This window comes from Amphiprion ocellaris, chromosome 1 (assembly GCF_022539595.1).
Source record: "Amphiprion ocellaris isolate individual 3 ecotype Okinawa chromosome 1, ASM2253959v1, whole genome shotgun sequence".
NCBI classification, from domain to species: Eukaryota; Metazoa; Chordata; class Actinopteri; family Pomacentridae; genus Amphiprion; species Amphiprion ocellaris.
Window position 1 is genome coordinate 37,911,043 of NC_072766.1, and position 21,861 is coordinate 37,932,903.

The window sequence follows — 21,861 nt, forward strand, 5'->3', positions numbered from 1 at the left end:
GCAGAAAGCATGACTTGGCCTTCATACCTCTCAAATGCTTTTTGAGTCTGAATGGGAGCGAAATCCCTGCAGCCAGGTTCAACATCTGGTGGACAGCATGAACTCAGACTGTTAGAGCAGCAGATTAATGTCCCTGCTTTCAGAATGAGTCTTCTGTAATTACACGTGGGCATAACGTTCAGGTGTTCACGTAACTCGGCCGTGTAAAACCCCACTCCGTCCCTCTGCCTGTCTGACAGGAAGTGGCCTTTTGTTGAACGAACATCCTGCTGCTGTAAAATAAGGACGATCTCTGACCGTTTATAACACATGCGTGTAGTCGTCTGGGTAAAATGCGCTTTGAAAAGACTGACCCATCGCAAGTGTGTTCAGTGTTCTTTTAATTAACTGTTTATTAAAATCTATGCTTTTGATGCATAGACACTCTGATCTTTCATCTGACAATAACGAATCCTGTCCTCATTATAAACAAAACTGCACAATAAATTAGCAAAACTGACCTGAAACAACAAAGACAAGACACACACCGCAGCAGTGGGAAGGAAAGTTTATTTAAAGATCACAGTTTTATGTTTAGGATGCGATTCTTTTTTGTTCTTGAGCTTGAAGTCACCTTCACCTCTCAAGAAGAGAAGTAGAAACCAGTATCTGTATAAACAGGAAGGAGCATTTGCAGAATATTTAATTAACACACAAGTTCAGTTCATTATCATTCAAACATGTTAACAATATGAGTGAATGAAATTAATTGCCCAGGTCCCACAGCATTAAGAATAAATTGCATTTTGCAGTAAAGATCTACCTGTAATGGTTAAGTATGGTCTTTGTATGTTCAGGCTTTTATATTTGAGTTTTATCAAAATAAAATTGTACTTTACAAATCAAAATGCATTCCAACTCTGACACTGCAACAGATTTTGGTCACATTTTATTTATTTGGACTTAACGACAAACTCTGGGTGTGTTTGTGGCTTTCAGATTATTAATACAGTCGAGACAAAGAATAATTTAATAACAGTTTCTTTACTCTTCTGTGCTTATTTTCAAAGCTCCATTCAGTCGGCTCAGTAACACCAGTGAGAGTGAACGGAGGCATTTTTAACACCACGTTGTTTTCGTTTGTCCACGTCGTTGAGGTCTGGCATTTGTGTCGGCTGCTTTTAGCTTAATCACCCCTAAGTCACCTCTTCGCCGGCGCCAGCCTCTGTCAGTTTGTGTTGGCCGTCTGCCCGCCGCACACACTCACGCCGTGACACACACTATTTTCTCTGTCGGAGCGCGAGCACATGGCAGCTTTACCTCCGATGAGGCAATGGGCCCTGACAAATGTCCGTCACCGAAAAGTCAAGGGCTTGGTGGCCGCTCTGCCCTCTTTCTGTTTTCACTCTGCGGAGAGTTCATTAAACGAAACTTTCTCAACCTCTGAAGGGTCACGTTATGGTCAAAACCACGGAGTAAATGAAAAGAGGGATTTTATCTTTATTTTTTTGCTAATTACACTTTAGACATTCTAGCGTTACATGAGAATTGTCAAATTAGAAAATTAAGAGAACACTGCAGGGATCTTTTTTAATCATTAACAAACTGTCTGTTTCTGTTTTTTATTTTTATTTTACTACAATTTCTTTCTATGTGATTCCATATCCATGTTTAGCTATACATATTCCACCCTTTTCTATTAGGCTCTGCATTTATTCTTATGTAATTTCGTTTTCTGAGCATAAACAATTTATGACTTATAACACATCTTGTCCATTGTGCATGACTGCCAGTTGGTAAATGAGTATATTGCTGCATTTATTTTTCTCCAGAAAACATGAAATGCGACTGAACTAAATAATCACCAAAGCAATTTGTTAATTTACCCACAGAAAATTAATGTGCAACTATTTTGATACCCAATTATTTATGTTTTCTCCAGCTAAAACACCACACGTTCCCTCAACTGGGCTTCTCGAAAATGAGCATTTGCTCCCTTTTTTTGGGTCACATACCCAAAATATTTTGGGTTTTAAAGTTGCGGGCTGTTAAATCAAGTAATATGAATACATTAAGGAGGAGTTTGGTAACTTATAATGTGCATTTTCTATGTGTTCTGACATTTTGCAAACTAAACAATACATCATCTTCAGCTTAGGGCCCAAATGTTAACTAGAAACATAGAGAGAAATAAATTAACAGTTGAAATACTAACAGTTATTGCTGTTGTGAATACAATTTGTCTTCAAATGTTTCAAGTTCAATCCTGCCGATACAAACACACCTGATTAGAACTTTCTCTTTTAGATTTGAGTCCAGTCCAGAGAAGATTATTTTCTTGGATGTATTGGAAGGTGATTCATTCTCAGTAAATTAAAAAAAAAAGAAACAAAAATAATACGTAATTCCTACTACAATTAGCATATTTGAGGCAAGCAGTTATTCTTTTTCTGAAATATACTGTCATAAAGTATGAGTTGTTTTGCTGTTTCACCCTCCCTGTGCCTCGGAAAACTCTTTAATAATGCAAACAAATCAAACTTAAAAACTTCTTTGAAAATGAAATGTTTCAGTTGACAGTGCTGACACATTAATTACAGTAATATTTCAGAATTAATGAGATAATGATTTATTGATGGTAAAATGTGACACCTTTGCTTAATGGAGCGTAAAATAGAAATCATCAAGCATCTGTTAAGATTGTGATGGACGTTCCTGCTGCATGTGTGTGTTGCTGTTGTCGTATTTGGTCCTGTTGTGTGCACCTATGGGTGCTGCTGCAGCTGCGAGTGGTCGTCAGGTTATAGATGCAGGGAGGTTCAGACTGTGTGGAGCCTCCTGCAGCTGGTGGTGAAGCCTGAGGGAAGCAGGACGAGTTGGTGAATATGTGTGTTTAGAGGGTTAATTGATGGATTTGTCATCACAGAATGATTCACCCTGCACACACACCATGTTTCTCATAGAACCACGATGCTCCAAAAACATCTAAAGTCAAACATGCAGCGTACTGTACATCCTCACAGAGGTGTGTTAATGCAGGCGGACTAAGTGTTTGGCATCTCCCTGACTCCTCCTGGTGCACCAGAGCAAGGTGAGCCCCCAATATGTCAGCAGGAGAGTGATGAGTCTTCGCCGTCGTTTAATAAAGCTCTGGCCCCGTGTGCATCAGTCACCGGCCGGGCAGGCAGAGGTCTGCCACGCGACGGCCGGCAGCTCCATCAAACACTGGAAAAAGGCTGACGCAGCCAGAAACCTGCTCTGGATTCGGGCCACAATGCAGAAATTCACAGAAAAAGAAGAGTGAAAATAACCCAGTGTAAGTCATTTACTCTGGCTTTCAGTGTTGACATGCTGTTGTTGGGCTTTTGTTGTCAGAGGAACATCACGTTTTTTGCTTTTGAATGCTACTCCAAATCAGTCTAAGTGTCAAGTGATTTACTCGAGCGCGGCATTGCTTTAAACTGCTTTGTGGAAATGTTGAATCACATCACCCAGATGGGACAGTATTTGCAAATTTTCAAGATAACACATCCAGTCAGTTATTTCTAGTATCATGTCAAAAATATTTTTTATGGAATAAACGAAAAACAAATCTCAAGACAGGGAAAAATGAGCTTCATACTTTCCCTTTGCATTGATCTGTTCCATTTCATATCAAGATACTGTGGGCATCGTGGTGACATTTTCTTGACACGTGTGGTGGATCCAATAAAAGACAGATTAGTCATTTAGCTCCGTATTGATTCAGAAACGTCTGTCTCGACATCAGGATTTGGATTGTATTGATAGTTTTTTTTTGGATTGAAGAGCTGCAGGATGTCTTTTGTTGTAGCATTTGTCTTTTTTCACCACAGTCAGTTGAATGTGTTAGAACAGAGCTGGATGATGCTGCTGCAGGATAAAATGTTCCATTCCAGTTGATATCAATAATTATTAATCATCTTTAGTGACCTATTTTTAACAAAGTCCAAGAGAAAAACGTTTTATTTGAATTTAACCACTTGAAGCTGGTTTGAATTTTACTATTTTAGCCTATTGATCAAGATACACTGGTAATAATTGTAATGTTATCGCAAGTATAAAACACACAAATATATAAAACTGCACACAGAAATAAAGAGACATAAGGATTGAGGAATAAGCTCTCCTTGATACACAATTCATGCATCTGAACTTTGTGTTTTTGTTGTGTGCTTTCACAGCAATTTATATCTAATACATTTAGATGAAACTAGCAAACATTCCAATAAACAATTTTCTTGTTGCTATTGCTAAAGTCCCTGTCATGAATACATATCGCAAGCCTTTTATCTCTCAGGCCAATGTTAGAAACTAAACAAAGTTAAAAAGAACATCTGTTGTCACAAAGAGATATGAATACTGACACTTAAGTGGGTATTAGATGTTCTACTGAAATTTAGAATGACTGTTCTACTTTTTTCAGCCTAATTACATATGTAATTGCTGGCCTGAGGTTTGCAAGTCTCTACCATGGTGCTCCTTTACTAGCTAAACTCCAATAATGCTCTCAACACGAAAAAGACCCCTTACTATAGTCGCTATAGTGTTAAACTGTAGGAAGCTCCACCTGGTGCCATGACCAACCACTACAGTAACTTACAGTACTTTCAGTGTGTATTATGCAGGAAAATTGCTGAGTATTAAAAGATATGCGTGATACCGGAAACAAAAACAGTAACTTCTTCAGGACATCCTTCATAAATTAGTAATACAGAGATAAAGACGTGAAAAATGTAACTAAAATGGCTACCGATTGTTCTACTGAGACTTAAGGTCACTGTTCTACTTTATTCCAGCCTAAACAATTGGTTTGTCTGCCTGTCTGTTAGCAACAGTATTCAAAAACAGACTAACGGATTTGGATGAAATTTTCAGAGAAGGTCAGAAATGACTCAAGGACCAACTGATTCGTATTTGGCAGTGATGCGGCTTATGGTCTGGATCCACGGATTTGGTAAAGATTTCTGTATTATTGAGAGATAGCGGCATGTCGTCACTGTAACCATGGCTACCAGTGAACACTACGTCAGCTTCCTGCTGACGATCACATGATTGCAATCCTACTACAAATCGACAGTTGTGGACCACAAATTTTTTAAAGATTTCATCTGTTGGAAATCATACAACAGAGCAGCCTTGGCGGAGAACTGCACTCTGGGAGTTTTTCTTGTTAAGATATTTGTTTGCTTTCCTTACATCCGTAAGCCTCATTTTAGTCTCGATCATGGTGCTTCCTTACTAGCTAACATCCCATTATCCTTTCTACAGGAAAATGAACACCTTCTCTAGCTGTTACAGTATTAAGTAGTAAGAAGCTCCACCTGGTGGTGCAACCAAGTACTACAGCTGACCTATGACACTTGAAGTATGTATTATGTAGGAAAATGACATTGCGTATCAGTGGTTCCTAAACATTAAGTGACTCAGATCAGATCAGAAGCCAAAAAAATTCCTTGATGGGGATATCACCCTGTACAGAAGTAAATACAATATACAGCAAGGTTATCCCAAATGTTGACCTCTGTAGGTGATTTAACCACCTGCTATGCCCTTCTTAATGCACCAAGGACGATGAGTCATTTTAATCCATTTATGTCAGCAGGACGGACGGTCACCTGTGAGGTTTATAATGTAGGCCACAGACTGAGCACTCTCTGAATAAAGGCAATAACATGAAATAATGGAGAGAGACAGCTGTGTTTCAACCGGCAATATGTTTGCGCTCTCGAGTTGTGCAGCAGACAGTTAACGCTGCTCCGAGGTCAGGTTGGTGCTGTTGACAGGCTGTGCTTACAGTGCTCACAGAGCTTCCAGCTGGACAGTAATTGTTCCTGTCGGTTTGCATGTGTGTGCTGGTGTTTTGGAGTAAAAGCTTGTTCTGGGGTGTTGTCCTCTCTTTGATAGAAATGCTACAGATCTGTCTCCTTTATAACTTACAGAAAAAAGTTGATATAAAATGTCCATGAAAAACATCTACAGTCTGAATAAAATAAGTAGAAGTTTTAACCTGATGTTCTACCCAGTTAGTTGTTGCTCTTTGCCTGCATGTTTTGACATCAATCTGCAGAACTGGCAGCTATATGAGTCACCTGGCTCCTTCCACCTAATGTGGTTTCCACCTTTTATCTAGAAGCCCTTGATTTTCTTTACAAGTGTGAGAAATATCATCCATCTGTGGCTGTGAGACACTGAACAAGAGGATAAAAGGAGCTTCGTCTCATCTTGAGCTAATTTTGGTTGCGGTGTGAGCAGACTTTGACGTGTTAATGCAATTGATATTCATTTTGACAGTTTCCAAGTCTAGATCCCGACTGAGTTTAGTTAAGCTTTTGTCTTTTCCTTGATCCGCCAGAGAAATAAGCTGTTGTTCAAAAATTCGGACTAATATGGCAAATAGGGGTGGTTTGTTAGATTCTGTTATAATCCTCTCTATATATATGTTTTTGGTCATACTGTCGAAAAGTCAAAGCACTGAAAGTTGGAATTAAATGTCTGTTGTATTAATGTTCTGTTTACCTTTTTTCTTGCAAAATTCTTGATGTAGCTCAAAAGTCCAGGCAATTTTGGGGTTGGTTTTTCAGAATGTACTCATAAAGCAGTTGCTCACAGGTACTATCAACACTGAGTTTCCAGCTAGAATAGTCGTTTACCACTTTAACAATGTCTAGACTGGATTTCTGATTAATTTAATGTTATCTTCATTGAAAAAATAAAATAAAATAAAAGGACATTTCTAAGTGACCCCGAACTTTTGAATGGTAGTGTACATTTGTCTCCATGCTTTTCTCCTGTCTGCTCCATCTAAACACTGCCTGCAGTTCAACCCAGTTCAACTGAAAAAAATTCCCAAATTTTTGTCACATAAACGTTGTTCACAGCTGAGTCAGTCATGGCTTCATGGTTGCAGTGAGATGCATAGAATTTTTTGCTTTTTACACAATCTAGGTACAACAAACAACTGAACTTTGGCAACTTTACAATATGAGACCTGTAAAATAAAACTGATGAAGTATTGGCATTTGATGAAATACCACATTTTAAAGCTTCGATTTGGTTAAGTTTTCTCACCAAATTTGACAGATGAGTAGTTCAAGTGTTGTCTGAAAAGTAAAAATCTGACTATCCTCTCTGTTTTTACAGTTTCTGGCTCTAATAAATGGTGTAATTTTGACATTTTTAAAGACGCTTCCTTTTAAACCCGCCAGCGGGTTTTGGGATTCAGAGGGTTAAATAGAAATATTGAAAGTTTGTTGGCTATATTTGATTTGGTAAAGAACTTGTGTTCTGTTCACAATGTGGAATATTTGAGAACTTTGACTTTGTTTATATGAGAGAGTTCTATTTTTGTGCGTGAGCCATTATTTGGTTCTAGATTTTTATTCAAATTATTTGAGTTTCCTTCATTTCACTGCTGTACAAAGCATATTAGAAATATATATGACATTTTCCATTTTAATAATATGCTCCCGTATTTTATTGTTTTATGCTGCTACAGAACCACTACTAGGGGTGTCAAGTCAACAAAAGTGTTGCGTATGATGCAATACATTGTAATTGTGTGTTCGGTTTTCATTGTGTATTTGTGAGTCACAGAGGAACGGCAACCCAGTTTGGTAGGAGTGAGCATGTAAACTCAATCACCTCCAGGAAAAAGAAAAAAAACAACTACAACACAGACACCAGGGTTTCTGGGCAGGAGGGGGAGGATGTTGACATCTGACAGCCAGCAGCTCCTTGTGGTGGGAAAAGCTGAGAGGCAGAAAATAAAACGCTGGAGATGAAGTTGCAGTGATTACACTGTTGACATGCCTCCTCTGCAGCCTACAGCGTCTGACCTCCAGGGTCGACATGCCGCTACAACCCTGACCAGTAAACAAGAGACCTCGGAGTCGGTGTGGCGTCTGTTTTACAGCTCGGGTTCGCTTGTACTCCACTAAATACGTCAAAGAACTGTCACACTGTGGTTGAATCAGTTTTTTCTTATTATTTTATTTTTGGAGCAGGGTAAATGGGTTTCTTTAGCACCGTTGTTCTACAGAGTTCAACCCACAGCATCCTCAAAGACCCTTCATCTCATCTTAAGCCACTTTTGGTTGCAGTATGAACAGAGTTTGATTTGCTAATGCCGTGAGTTTTCATTTTGTCAGTTTCCAAGTCTCAATCCCGGCCGAGCTTAGCTGAGCTTTTGGATTTTAGCTGATCATCCACAGAAAAAACAAGTTATTGTGCAAAATTTTGGCTAACATGGCAAATGGAACTGAGTATAGTTGGCTTCATTTTCCTTCATTTTTCACTGCAACATCAACTCCTACACCCGTAAGGAAAGGACACCACCATGGCTAGAGGTAGAGAGAATTCAGAAATGTCTTTTGTGCAGAATGACACAGTTAAAATACCATAATTCATAAAAAAGAAAAAGTGAAAGTTGGATTTCTGTCATTATTTATTTCACAAAAATGGAAAAAAAAATTTGAAATGAACATGTAAAACATTTTCCCACAGATGTTAACAAAACTTTGGAAATGGATGATAATTCTGCCTATTATAGATACTTTACTTCTTGCACTTTTAATGTTTTTTTCCATGGTCGTTTCCTATCTGCTCTGTGTAAACACAACCTGCAGTTTAGCCGAAAAGTCCCTAAATTTTGCTAAAGTTACTGTTGGTCACAGCTGAGTAAGTCACAGCATCATGGTTACACCAAGGTGTGTAGAATTTTTAGTTTTTTACAGAATCTGGTTAAAAGAAAAATTATTTTTGGCAGTTTTTTTTGAAATGTGACGCAGAATGAAGCGATTTTGATGGTATACCACAATTTCAGCTTAGATTTGGTTAAGGTTTTGCATTTATCAGAATTCTGGCTAATATGGCAAATGGAGCCGAGTGTAGTTAGCTTCATTTTTTATTCATTCATTTTCCACTGCAGGGTAAGGTCCATTGAAACAGCACAACCATGACTAGTAGTAGAGAGAACTGAATGACACAGTTATATACCATGAATCTTACAAAAGGGAAAATATTTAAGGTGAATTTCTGTAGTTATTTATTTCACAAAATTTCAATAAGCATGTAATCAACACGAAAAACCCACAAGTGTTCCCAATACTGGAAAAAATTGAGGCTCTACATTGATTTTTACGTTAGATACTATTTTAATTTGTTTTCATGTTCCCATCTGCTCTGTGTAAACACAACCTGCAGTTCAGCCAAAAAGTCTCAGTATTTTTATTATGTGAATGTTGGTCACAGCTGAGTAAGTCATGGCATCATGGGTAATCCAAGGCGTGCAGAATTTTTAGATTTTTACAGAATCTGATAAGAGCAAACAGCTTATTTTTGGCATATTTTTAAAATGAGACCGGCAGAAAGAAGTGATTTTGATGGTATATTGCATTTTCAAGCGTAGATTCGGTTAGGTCACAGATGAGTAGACCAAGGATCATCAGAAAGATCCGAATCTGGCAATTTCCTTGTTTTCACATATTTTGACTCTGATAAATAGTGCAATTTAGATTTTTTTTTGTCTAAAGACAGCATGCCTTTTGAACCAGCTTGCACTTGTTGGGTGTTGTTTTTTGCACCTGTGACATTTTTCCTCACTGTGGGCTAATTTTTCACTGCAGCGTAAAGTCCTTCACCAGTATGGAAACTGCACAACTGCAGTGGCTTCTGACCAGTAAACAAGATCTGGGAGTCTGTCTGACTTCTGTTTACAGCTCTGGATCAATTGTACTTGACCACGTATGTTAAAGAACTCTCACCTTGTGGATGAAACCTTTTTCTCTCATTATTTCTTTTTATTTGAGCATGATAAATGAGTTTCTTTAGCACCGTTGTTCTCCCGAGCTCGACACCAGCATCTTTAAAGAGTCCCTCTTTTCACTGCATGTCAAGAGAACACACCGAGGTCCGGTTCCACTTTCCTCTCAGAGAACACCCATGCAAAGGTCAACAGCGTTCCTTTGTTTCGCTGAACCGATTGGATCATTCAAACAAGAGGTACACAGAGAAGTTCGCTTCTCCTCCAACAGTATTTTTTTTATTTCCTCTTTCCCTGTGACATGCTTGGCCCTTGGCTGATGGCCTTCAGAGCGGCGTCCCTGCTCTTTCATTGTGCTGAAAAGGGCTCTGAAGTGCAAGTTTCCTATAGATGTTCTGTCATTGTTTGAAAGCCTTTCCTCTTCCTCCCCTCCCTCCCTCCTTCCTCCCTTTTCTCTTCTGTCTATTCTCTCTCTCCCATGTCATTGAGTGGATAAATGCGTGGAGGTGGGCGTTTTTTTTTTTTTGTTGTTGTTTTTTCTCCTGAAAAGACAAAACTCGTAAGAAAAAGAACGGTGGAGGGAACTGGAGGAAGAAGGGAGGACGGAGAGGCAGGGTCTGGTGGGGGAGGATGACAGGTTAAGGGGGAAGGGGAGGGAGGCTGGTGCCTTTCAGCTAGTTTCACAGTGGCTGGGTACCTGCTCGTATCAGTGCTTGCGTGGCGACCTCTGACCTCCAGTCTGGCGGGATTCAGTGGCAGCGTCAGCTTTAATTAGAAAGCCACACGACTCGACGCTCTGCAGAGCCTCTGATCCTCGACTGCTGATGCTCGGATTCAGACCGGACCGAGCAGAAGGGACGACAGATGCATGTAATGACTGACAAACACTCACAGAGGGTGAGATCATCCAGATCCCAAAGACCGGACCCCCAGAGGAGGGACGGGCATCGGTTAGATTCTGTCAACACTGATTCAAATTCTGCTAGAAATACAATTATTTTCAACAATAAAACTCACTTTTTAATAAGCTGCGAAGTATTTACAGGAGAAAACACTTCCATATTTTATCTTTTGACATTTTTAGCCTCTATAGCCAATAGTTGAAAAAGACACGACACATGAGAAGAAAGACGGATGATGTCAAACTGTGGAGAACATATATCATGGTCTAATGCTAGCAGCCAGCTCCATATAACATGCTAACATTAGACAGCTGTTTAATGTGAGTGATATCCGACAAGTTCAACCCTCTCAACCCCCCAAAATCCACCAGTGGGTTAAACAGGCTTGTAAACTTTTAAAAAATCACCAAAATGATACCATTTTTTTAAAGCCAAAAGTGGTGAAAACATGAAGAATTGCGAAAACCTAACCAAGTCTGAGCTTCAAATTGTGATATTTCATCAGAATCACTTAATTCTACGCATATGATTTAAAAGTATCACCAGAAACAAACTGTTTTCACCAACCAGATTCTGTAAAAAATCAAAAATACTTGCTTTTCAGCACAACTGTGAAGCAATTTTTGACTCAGCTGTGACCTGCAGTCTTGAAACAGAATTCAGGGACTGTTCAGCTGAACTACACAGAAACCGTAAGAGAAAGTAGTAAAATATCTGTAATATGTAGAGCCACCATGTTTTTATAGTATTTGTAACACCCTGTAGGCACTTAGAAAAATGTAGGACATGCTATTTTTTTCCCCAAATTTTCCTAAAATAATCAAAGACGTTTTTTAGGATTTATGCCATTCTAACTACTGCACCAAAAACATTTCTTAGTTCTCTCTACTTGTAGCCATGGTTGTGCTTTTTCCATAGAGGTGCAGGACTTTACATTGCAGTTAAAAATATGAAACACTGGGATTTTTTCGTGTGTGTGTTCAGAAGGATTGACCTCGTTTTGCCTCCACTTGCTTTTAGCGTTGTGTTCCTCTACAGACAAAGGTGTGAGTCAGTTTTAGTTGAATGTTGCTGCTGGTTGTTTGCTGGTTTGTGATCTTGGGTGTATGTTTTGTCACCACTGTTGTCTTCAGATTTGCAGATGCTTCACTCTGTACTGAATCATGATGAATAGAGTAGAGTTGTCTACGTAGTTGAGGCAGTGTTGCATTCATGCATTCTAGCCCACGTCCAGCATCAGGTCAGGTTTGATTTGGGCTCTTGCCAAAAGCTTTTTGTCAGTTGTCAGGTCAATGCTGACACGAACACCAGCGATGTACTGAAGGTGCGTATAATAAGGCAGAACTCAGAAATGTTGGCTATGCAGTAGCTTAAAGGGTCATAAATCTTAATAAAACAAAATCAACACGAGTGCACACAGATGTAACCAAATACTGGAATAACATAGCAGTTTTACACGCTGTAGATATTTTAGTATTGACATTTTTAAGTTGTTTCCAGGCTTGTGTCCTCTCCACCCTGTGTAAATCTGCCTGCATTTCAGCCGAAAACCCCTGAATTTTTGTGACATGACTCTTGGTTGCAGCTGAGTCACTGCCGGCTTCACAACTGTGCCAAGGAATGCAGAATTTCTTGTTTTTTACGGAATCTAGTTAGTGCAAATGGTTAATTTTCTACAAATATTAAATAATACATGTAGGAAAGAGTAAGTTTAATTAAATATCCTGACTTTCAGGTTAGGTTTGGTCATTTTCATACCAGACCTGCTTTGTCACAGAACGTGAAAAATCTGACAATTCTTCACATTTTTACAGTTTCTGGCTTTGACAAATAATGTTTTTTTTCTTTCCTCCTTTTTCTTTTAAAGATTGTGCCTTTCAAACCTGCTGACAGGTTTTGGGGTTGCTTGTTTTTCATTATGAGGTCATGCGAAATACGAATATTATTGTTTTGTTTCGTATCCGAACAGTAAATATTCAGATATTCGTTCAGAAACTCACATAAACTCATGTGTAAATTATATCGTTGGCACTTCAATATGAAATTAGTTTTGGAATCGTGGTTCTGTTTAAGATGTTTAAATGACTGCTGGCGTTAACAGTCCATATCTGACCCACTAAACAACTTCTTGTGATGAATAATATTCCTCAGCTGCTTTAGGTTTTCCTCTGGTGCCTAAACAGTCGGCCCACTAAGTGCACCTAAATTTCCAAGAGGATTAATTAGATTAAACAGAGTGTTTGTGTTTCCACCTGCCGGACTGTGTAGCAGTGTTTGTTCTTTTTTTTCCTTCTTAACGAGAACAGAGAGAATCAGTGGCATTAAGGAATAATGAAGCGATTGGTAGGCAGTTTGGAGCCTGTGAGACCAGGCTGCTGTTGTAAGCTTCCGTGCCGTGTTAATTTACAGTGTGTGTGCTCATGTTAAACGTGCCCCCCACCTGGTCCTTCCATTAGAGGTTTTTCTGCAGAGGCACCTGATGAGAGGCAAAACAGGCTCAAATGGAAGAGTAGGTGGAGTGTAGAGGTACAAATGATTTTCAGGAAGCTGAAGTAGGAAATAGCAACTAATTTCTTCATGTTAGCTTCTACAAATCCCCGCTGTTTTTCAGTTTTGTAATTTCTGAGAGACTCCCTAATGAGTTTTGACCTCCAGTCTCTCTGTTAGCTTGCAGCATGACGACTTTGGTCGGTTTACAGTAGAAGTAGAATTACCAGCCATTAAACCTGAGCAGGGATCAGTTTCCTTTTGCCTGCATCGGCTATGGAGGTGAACCAGGTAAAACTGTCCTCATAGGTGGACAAATTAGACCTCTAAATGCCATAATTTTTTCTAGAATACAGACATTTTCACCACATTTGTTGGGCATTTGTTTGAAATTGTGCATTTTGCCTGTGTTTAGTGGTTGAAAGATTAAAACCAGAGTCGTTAAAAAACCTGGAAACACTGTCAGTCCTTCTAATTAAACCAGGAAAAGATTGTTGTCAAGCAAAATGTGAGATGTGAGAGGGAGAATGGGTGAGAGATGAAAAGAAAGCCGCTGTTAGGAATACAGCAGGGGATAAAAGACAGTGAGCGAGTGTTACAGACCCCTGGCCAGCTTGCTGCTGTAATGAACATTAGGGCTGCGGCATAAATTTAATGACCTGTGAAACAAACAGCGTGGCTGAGACCAGTGCCTCTGAATGCTAAGTGGCTCTATTATTAATACCGGCTCAGAGATGCCACTGTGTAAACACACTGTTTGTCTGTTTCCCCTATGAGGCCCGTTAACCACACGGCGGCTGTACGATGCCAGCGCATTGGCTCACTGCAGCTTTCTGAAACGGGGTCACGTCTCTTTGTACCTGCAGAATTAATGGCACGGTGCCCATTAACAGCATACCTGCACTAACTAACAGGATATGAATAGCACTGCGGCTAATGGCTGCGCAGGTTAGTCACCTTCGTAATAAATAGCTTAGCGATGGGGCAGGTGAGAAAGTGGTAATAAATGGGTTCTATGCGGCTCACAATTTAACAGGTTAGTGAATGCAAATGAATAGCAGAGTTCATCCTACGCCGTTTTTTGCTGATATGCATCAATTTGTGGACAATGTGTTGAAATAGTAGTGATTCGAGCAGCAAGCAGAGATAGAAAGTTAGTTTTAACCCTCTGAATTCCAAGCAGTTTCTGGATATTTTTTTTAATTGCTTCTGTCGCATTTATTAAATTTCAGTTTTCTCTGCAATTTAAAATCCTGCACTTATATGGAAACAGGACAACCATGAACAGAAATAGAGAGAAGATAGAATGCTTTTTGTGCAGAATGACACCAATCTAGTGCCATAAATCTTGTAAAAGGAAGTAGCAAAAGTTGATTTCTTTGATTATTCATTTTAGAAAAACTTTGAAAAATCTGGAATCAACACGTACAATATTTTCCAAAGTTCACACAAAAAAATGCTCTTCATGCTATTTCCGATCTGCTCTCTAAACACAGCCTGCAGTTCATCCTAGTTCAGCTGAAAAGTCACTGAATTTTTGTCACGTGACTGTTGGTTACAGCGGAGTCACAAATGACTTCCCTGTTTCACCAATACATACATAATTTTTTAGGTTTTGCAGAATGTGATTGGCGCTAATTATGGAGGACTAAAAGTGCCAAAATTAAATAAATAAATACATCATTAAATAATTAATTAAATATGTCATTAATTAATTAAAATTGGAATTAAATATTTCATTAATTAATTAAAATTGGAATTAAATATGTCATTAATTAATTAAAATTGGAATTAAATACTTAAATGTGTTATTAAATAAATATATCATTAAATAATTAAATATGTCATTAATTAGTTAAAATTGGAATTAAATATGTCATTAATTAATTAAAATTGGAATTAAATACATAAATGTGTTATTAAATATGTCATTAATTTATTAAAATAACAATTATTTTAAGTAAAAAACATATTTCATTATTTCACGATTTAATTAATTATTTCATGGTCCTTGTGTTGCAGTGGATCATGAATTAATTTTATCTGTCAACCTCGCCCGTCAAAGTCGGTGGGCGGATCCTAACACCTGATTGGTTACCCTGCACATCAAGTCAAGGCAAATCGATTCCAGATAATGGATTGACGCAGAGCTTGTGAACACATTCCGATACACTGGGTGGCGCTATTCACCTCTACGTTGGTTTGGATACTCAATAAAACAAAACTTTATTAGCAACCGCTAAAGACTCGGTCCTCTTTCCCAAATGTTGATACATGCGGTGCAAGACAAATTTTCCTTTAGCATTTCCTTTAGCATCTACTCGGCGCGCCACGGCTCGTCTCGGTTTAGTTGTTTTTCCATTACATTGAGAACCACCTCATCGTGGGTGGAGTCGTCATAGCACGGCGGTCCGAAAGTCCCTTACCGTCATTTCTGTGCGACACAAACGCAATGCAACAATGTACATGGAGGCGATAGTACACCTGCTGCTCGGTCTGTGGCTTTCTGTCAGATTCAGAGTAATAGAAGAGTCGGAGAAAGCTGAGAGCGACGAGTCGAAACACTGAGGAGACACACAGGAGAGTTTGGGAGGCGATAAAGCAGTATCAAGCCGAAGACAAGAGGATATGAACGAGACGACATATGAGGGTAAGCTAATGCTAGTTCGCTAGCTATCGTGTATCAGTCCTGTGAACGACCCTGTAATGGCTGCAGTTTGTCGCTATTAGGTATTAAAATATGTATGCTGTGTATGTGTTTCAGATGCTCTCTGATGAGACTTCATGGGATTTACCTGAAGCAGCAGCACATGAGCCTGCAGTGGCACAAGGTGTAGAGGAGGAGGACAGAGATGTACAGGATGCACTGATGCACTACGTGTCATGCAAAGTTATTCTTCTTGTTATACTTCTGTTTTTCGGTCCCCGGACCGCTATTGTTTTCTTTAATGCAATTCTGACAATAAACTTTTGTAGATGTGTCTATACTATTGTTTGTTTGTGAAGGTTAGCAAGATTAAATAAAAAATTAAACGCCAAAACATTAAAACAGCTGTTTTAAGAAAATTCCAGTTTGATAAATCAGTATTGCTTTGGTGTAATTCAGTCACCAGAATTATGAACCATAAAGGAGTTTGTGTTAAAACATGTTAAATCCCATTAAACACAAATACATTATTAGGGAATATAGAATTGTTTGGTTCAGACTGTTGACTCTTTTTCTACCAGTGTCTTAACAGACAAAATGAGAAGTTATGATGCAATCACATAAGTCACAAAATAGTTTATTAGTCAGCAGCAAAATCAAAACTATTTACAATGTGCAAAGTACAAACTGTGGTGGGCCTCTCCTACAGTGGAGGACTAAAAGTAAAACTATATACAACTACAGGTGCTGGTCATATAATTAGAATATCATGAAAAAAGTTGTTCATTATTTCAGTAATTCCATTCAAAAAGTGAAACTTGTATATTATACTCATTCATTACACAGACTGATATATTTCAAATGTTTATTTCTCTTAACTTTGATGATTATACCTGAATACTAACAAAAATCTCAAATTTGGTATCTCTGAAAATTAGAATATTGTAGAAAGGTTCAATATTGAAGACACCTCTAATCAGCTAATTAACTCAAAACACCTGCAAAGGCCTTTATATGGTCTCTCAGCCTAGTTCTGTAGGCTACACAATCATGGGGAAGACTGCTGACCTGACAGTTGTCCAAAAGACAAGCTTTTTCATGATATTCTAATTATATGACCAGCACTTGTAAATCTCAAGTCTATGGGAGGTGGACTCGCTCACACTCGCCGGCTGCCCACTGCCTACCCAGCTACCCCAGCACACCCAGGAATGACTGGTTGAAGGCAGTATTCTGGGCCATCTCCTCCCGCTGCAAGGCCGCTTCATTCTCTCTTGCCTCGCTGAGGAGCAACCAGATGTTCTCATCATGCTGGGCATGACTCCACTCCTCCTCAGCCTGCATCTCCACAAGTACGCTAGGAAGGTCCAGTTTTCTGTGGCCCCCTTTCCTCTTGCCTAGACCAAAGACAGAAAAGTGATCAGAGTCAGCTTTAATGGCCAAGTAAGTACACAATATACACGGAATTTGGTTTCGGCTGTTGGTGTCATCCTAGGAATATGGAAGAGAATAATAAAAAATAAACTATAGAAAGAGGAACAGGGAGGAAAAAGAAATAGTAGTAAAATAGAACACAATATAAACAGAAATGTACAGCTAGATTGGAATGTATGAACACATTAGCAAAATGGTAATTGCTATAAACACAGTAGTGGTGATTTTTGTGTACAGGGCTCTGTAGTCCAAATGTCCAGGGTGAGTGGGGTCTCTGATGATGTTTTCTGCAGTCCGTACTATGGGCTGTAGTCTGTTTCTGTCCTGCTGTGTGGTTGATCCAGAGGTGCACAGGACAGATCGGATGACTGCAGTGTAGAACTGGATCAACAGCTCATGTGGCAGGCCATGTCTCCTCAGCTGTTGTAGGAAATACATCCTCTGCTGAGCCTTTTTCAGGAGGTCCTGAGAGATTGTAGTCCCCAGGAGCTGGAAGGACTCCACAGCTATGATGTGATGTGTTTAGCCACCCGTCCATCCATTTTCAATCATGATCATGTCTTTGATACTTTAATAAACTTCTGGCACTCTTCGCTTTAACCAAAGCACAAGCAGTAACTCCTCCACCACAAACAAAAACGACGTGGTGTGAACTTCATTTCATCCTGTGCACATTTTGGAGTTGCTAAGAAGAGCTGTGTTTTCTCATTTTTATGTATATTTTCATTCAGTTTCACAGCTACCTAGTGACTATAAGAAGAATGGTTGCAATACTACACTGCACCAGAACGTAAATTAATTAGAGTGACTTACTTGTTAAGTCAATGGAAAATAAATGCAGCTGCATGTGTTCTGTTTATGTGTCACTGCAGCTACATGTAGCTTTCATCAGGCGTTCCTGAGCTGGCTGCTGCACAGTTTGCATTTACACCTGCCTGAATTCTTGGTCGTTGGTCTCACTGTTCTGATCATGCTTGCAGGCATTTACACCTGTAGTAATAATAATAATGCGAAAATCAACCATGCTCTCTGTTTACCGTGTCTTACCGGTGATAAGACGGTGCTGTTGACAGGGTCGGTGTCGAAGCTGGTGCTGGAGAGGAGCTGCTGCTGGTGGTGGAGAGGAGACAGGGCAGCCGGGGGCTCCGCGACGGAGGTGGAGTAGGCTTCGCATGTGGAAAGGGATTCTTGAACAGAAATAAACACTCACTCTAAGTACAAGAAAAACACGGCATGCTGACTGAAGTATTAGCTTCTGAGAGCTAAACGTTAGAAACAGCAGCACGAAATACAAGCAGAGCACGGAGTTAGCGCCGATGGCTAACTAGTTATCTTATTGTCTGCTCCAGGAGACAACGACGTTACTTTCTAAAAATACTTGTTTGCTTAAAAGAAGCTTGCCACCAATGGAATAAATGATGTATAAGTTTCTTGAAGTCACAAAACACTCACCGTTCTCGAACGTCTCCAACAATGCAGCGGCTGAGTCTCCCTCCTGTTGCTCGCCGGTGCGGTGCCAGTAAATAGCTTCCATGAAACCTCTTCCAACACCTCCTGGTTGACCCACGCCGGCCGTTGTGGTCCTGGGTGGACCGATAGTCACTTTTGAGCTTTTTCAGCTTCTCCCTACACTGCTTCTGTCCTCTTTATATACAGTCTACTGTATATGTGAGCGGCCATCCGCTCAGAGACCTCCTGATAAACTTTCTCCGTCCAGCTCTCTCTGTATTCTTTGGTCCACCACCAAAGACAAAGTCTCGACCTCTTCATTCACCCACGGTACAGGTCTGGCTGTCACATTAAAATTATGAAGAACAGAGAGTTTCGTGAAGAGCAATGCACACCGTCGCTGTTTACAGTCATTTTTTTAATGCAGGATTTTGTTTTCGTGCTGAAGTTGCTCTGTGTCGTCACTCCCTGTCCAATCAGTGGCCTGCACTATGTAAACGCCACATTATCGGCTCATCTCAGCTCGCTGGGAACCTCAGCCGAGAAGGTGCTGAAAATTAGTCCGTATGGAAACGCTCGCTAACAAAGATGAGACGAGCCGTACCGTGCCGAGTAGATGCTTGTGGAATCGCGGCTAAACAAAGACGAGCGGAGCCGTGCCGCGCCGAGTAGGTCCTAAAGGAAAAGCGCTCGACACTCCGAGCATCGCTGCAATTTGACAGGCTGGTAATCCACAAAGAACGTGATGTTCCAGAACTTCCCTCGGTATGCCAAACGCCCTGGTCCCTGTGTGTGCTCCTGTTGCACCCTGGTACCAGAAAACCGGCGGAGTACTTCCTCTAAATTTGCAGTCACTCTACGGTCAACATCTTGGTCGGAAAGTGCGGAAATAACTTCAACAACTTCAATAAATTCCTCTGCTTTACACGCTACATGCTCGCGGTCAGCAGGTCCTGCTTCCACATACTCTGCAAGGTCTAAAAGATCTCTCACCAACTCTCTAGAAAGTTCACAGCGACTCTCCCTCTACACAGCCACCATGTTTAGAAAGACTTCTACTTCCGGTTTCAAGGCAGACAAAAGCAGTGGATTAGACTAGATTCACGTTAGTCCCGCCCACGGACTTTGACGGGCGAGGTTGACAGATAAAATTAATTCATGATCCACTGCAACACAAGGACCATGAAATAATTAATTAAATCGTGAAATAATGAAATATGTTTTTTACTTAAAATAATTGTTATTTTAATAAATTAATGACATATTTAATAACACATTTATGTATTTAATTCCAATTTTAATTAATTAATGACATATTTAATTCCAATTTTAACTAATTAATGACATATTTAATTATTTAATGATATATTTATTTAATAACACATTTAAGTATTTAATTCCAATTTTAATTAATTAATGACATATTTAATTCCAATTTTAATTAATTAATGAAATATTTAATTCCAATTTTAATTAATTAATGACATATTTAATTAATTATTTAATGATGTATTTATTTATTTAATTTTGGCACTTTTAGTCCTCCATAGCTAATGGTTTATTTTAGCACTTTCTTTTAATAAGGCATGTAGATCAACCTGATTTTGAGTAATTATTTCAGTTTTAAGCTTAGATTTGACTACTTTTCCAGACAACAAACTGTTACAAGGTACACATGATTAATTTGTAGACTGACAATTCTTGTTTTTACAGTTTCTCACTGTGATTAATAAAATGCCCTTCAAATCTGCAGGCAGGCTTTAAGGTAAAGATTGTTACACCAGAATTTTTCATTCATATACACAAGATGGAATCAACCATGGCCTAAAAAATAACAAAAAAATTATGTGCAGCAAAATGGCTCCAGAAATATTGATTCATTATGTCATATTTTATAATATAGCACAATATTAGCAAATGTCAAAGGCTGGTTTATTCAGAAGATTATATTTTTAAGAAAAAAACCCAAACTGTAAGAGGGAGCTTATTTTGAAACATGTTCAAAGCGATCCAAAGATGTAATTACAATGTTTGTTAGGATAAAATGAAAGGATTTGGAATGTTTTCTCTGAGATGAAACTTATAATTAAGAATACACATTTGAAAAGAGATTTTAACAGCTGATGGCTCTTTTCAGAGTAAAATATAGTAACACAAGGGACATAAAACATATTACATTTTATATTTATTTGAAATCAGCGGAGACGAAGAGATAACACTCATCATATTAGCTTCCTTCCATCTTCTTAAACCTCTCAGATTTGAAATGAACTTGCTAAAGTGGTTCCATTTCATATTCTTCTTCTTCTTTTTCTTCTTCTTCTTCTTCTTATTATTATTATTATTACATCTTCTTTCCTTTGCACGGCATATCATGGACTTTATTTGCAGCTAGGAAGCAGGTCTGCAGATATATGGGGGATAGAGAGAAACTCTGAGTCTGATTACAAGCGATGCAGGCTTAATCAAACGATCCAGCACAGCAGGGAGCACAGGGGAGACTAGAAGAGCCCAGAGCAAGCCAGATGTCTGCAACACGAGGAGGGATACATGACATGAGGAGGCTGCTCAAGGCTATAAAATGCAATCACAATCCCCTGGAAGTGAGCCCAAGATGGCTCAGCATCCAGGCGGGGGGATAAAGGCGATCCATCAGCAGCCGGTCTCCCAGTCTCCCCCTGAACCTGACCTCGGGCTACCTGCTCAGCAAACACAGAGGATGCTGAAAAAACTCCCGGCTGCTCTTCGGGCTGACAGGCAGCAGGTTCCATCATTATCAGCACTGTAGAGCCGGTTAAAAAGGAGGTGCATGTATATTCCTGACGTCCGAATCTGCCCATCTGTTTGTTTTTTCTTTGCCGTGTTTGTCCTGGTGGATATGTGTGTACACTGGCAGATCCAGCACCCAGCATGACTCCATCTAGTTTTCCGTCCCACGCTGTGTCTCGCGCTATGAGGGGATAAATATTTGAAAAGCAGAGGAAGCCCTGTGTCCCCAGCTGCTGTGGCCCTAGGTGTGGCAGCCCTGCATTAGCTGCACCTTTTACCACCGTGCCTTTTGTTTTTTTCCCCTGCCTAAACATAGATTTCAGCTCAGAGTGTACCTCAGTGTCCAGGCCATTATTCTCTGCAGAGCTTGGTGTGAAAGGTCACAAACCTAAGTGCCGGCACAGCTGAATTCA

The 21,861-nt window shown here is 39.5% G+C and overlaps 1 protein-coding gene and 1 long non-coding RNA gene across 3 annotated transcripts in view; both read left to right on the top strand.

The window, feature by feature from the left end:
* mpped2a (metallophosphoesterase domain containing 2a) overlaps positions 1-21,861 on the top strand; it is a 107,081-nt gene that overhangs the window by 54,606 nt on the left and 30,614 nt on the right. The gene's annotated exons all lie outside the window — the stretch shown is intronic.
* On the top strand, positions 14,934-16,134 carry LOC129348843 (uncharacterized). Its single transcript, XR_008601562.1, has 2 exons — positions 14,934-15,799; positions 15,914-16,134. It is a non-coding gene; the product is annotated as an uncharacterized LOC129348843 (long non-coding RNA).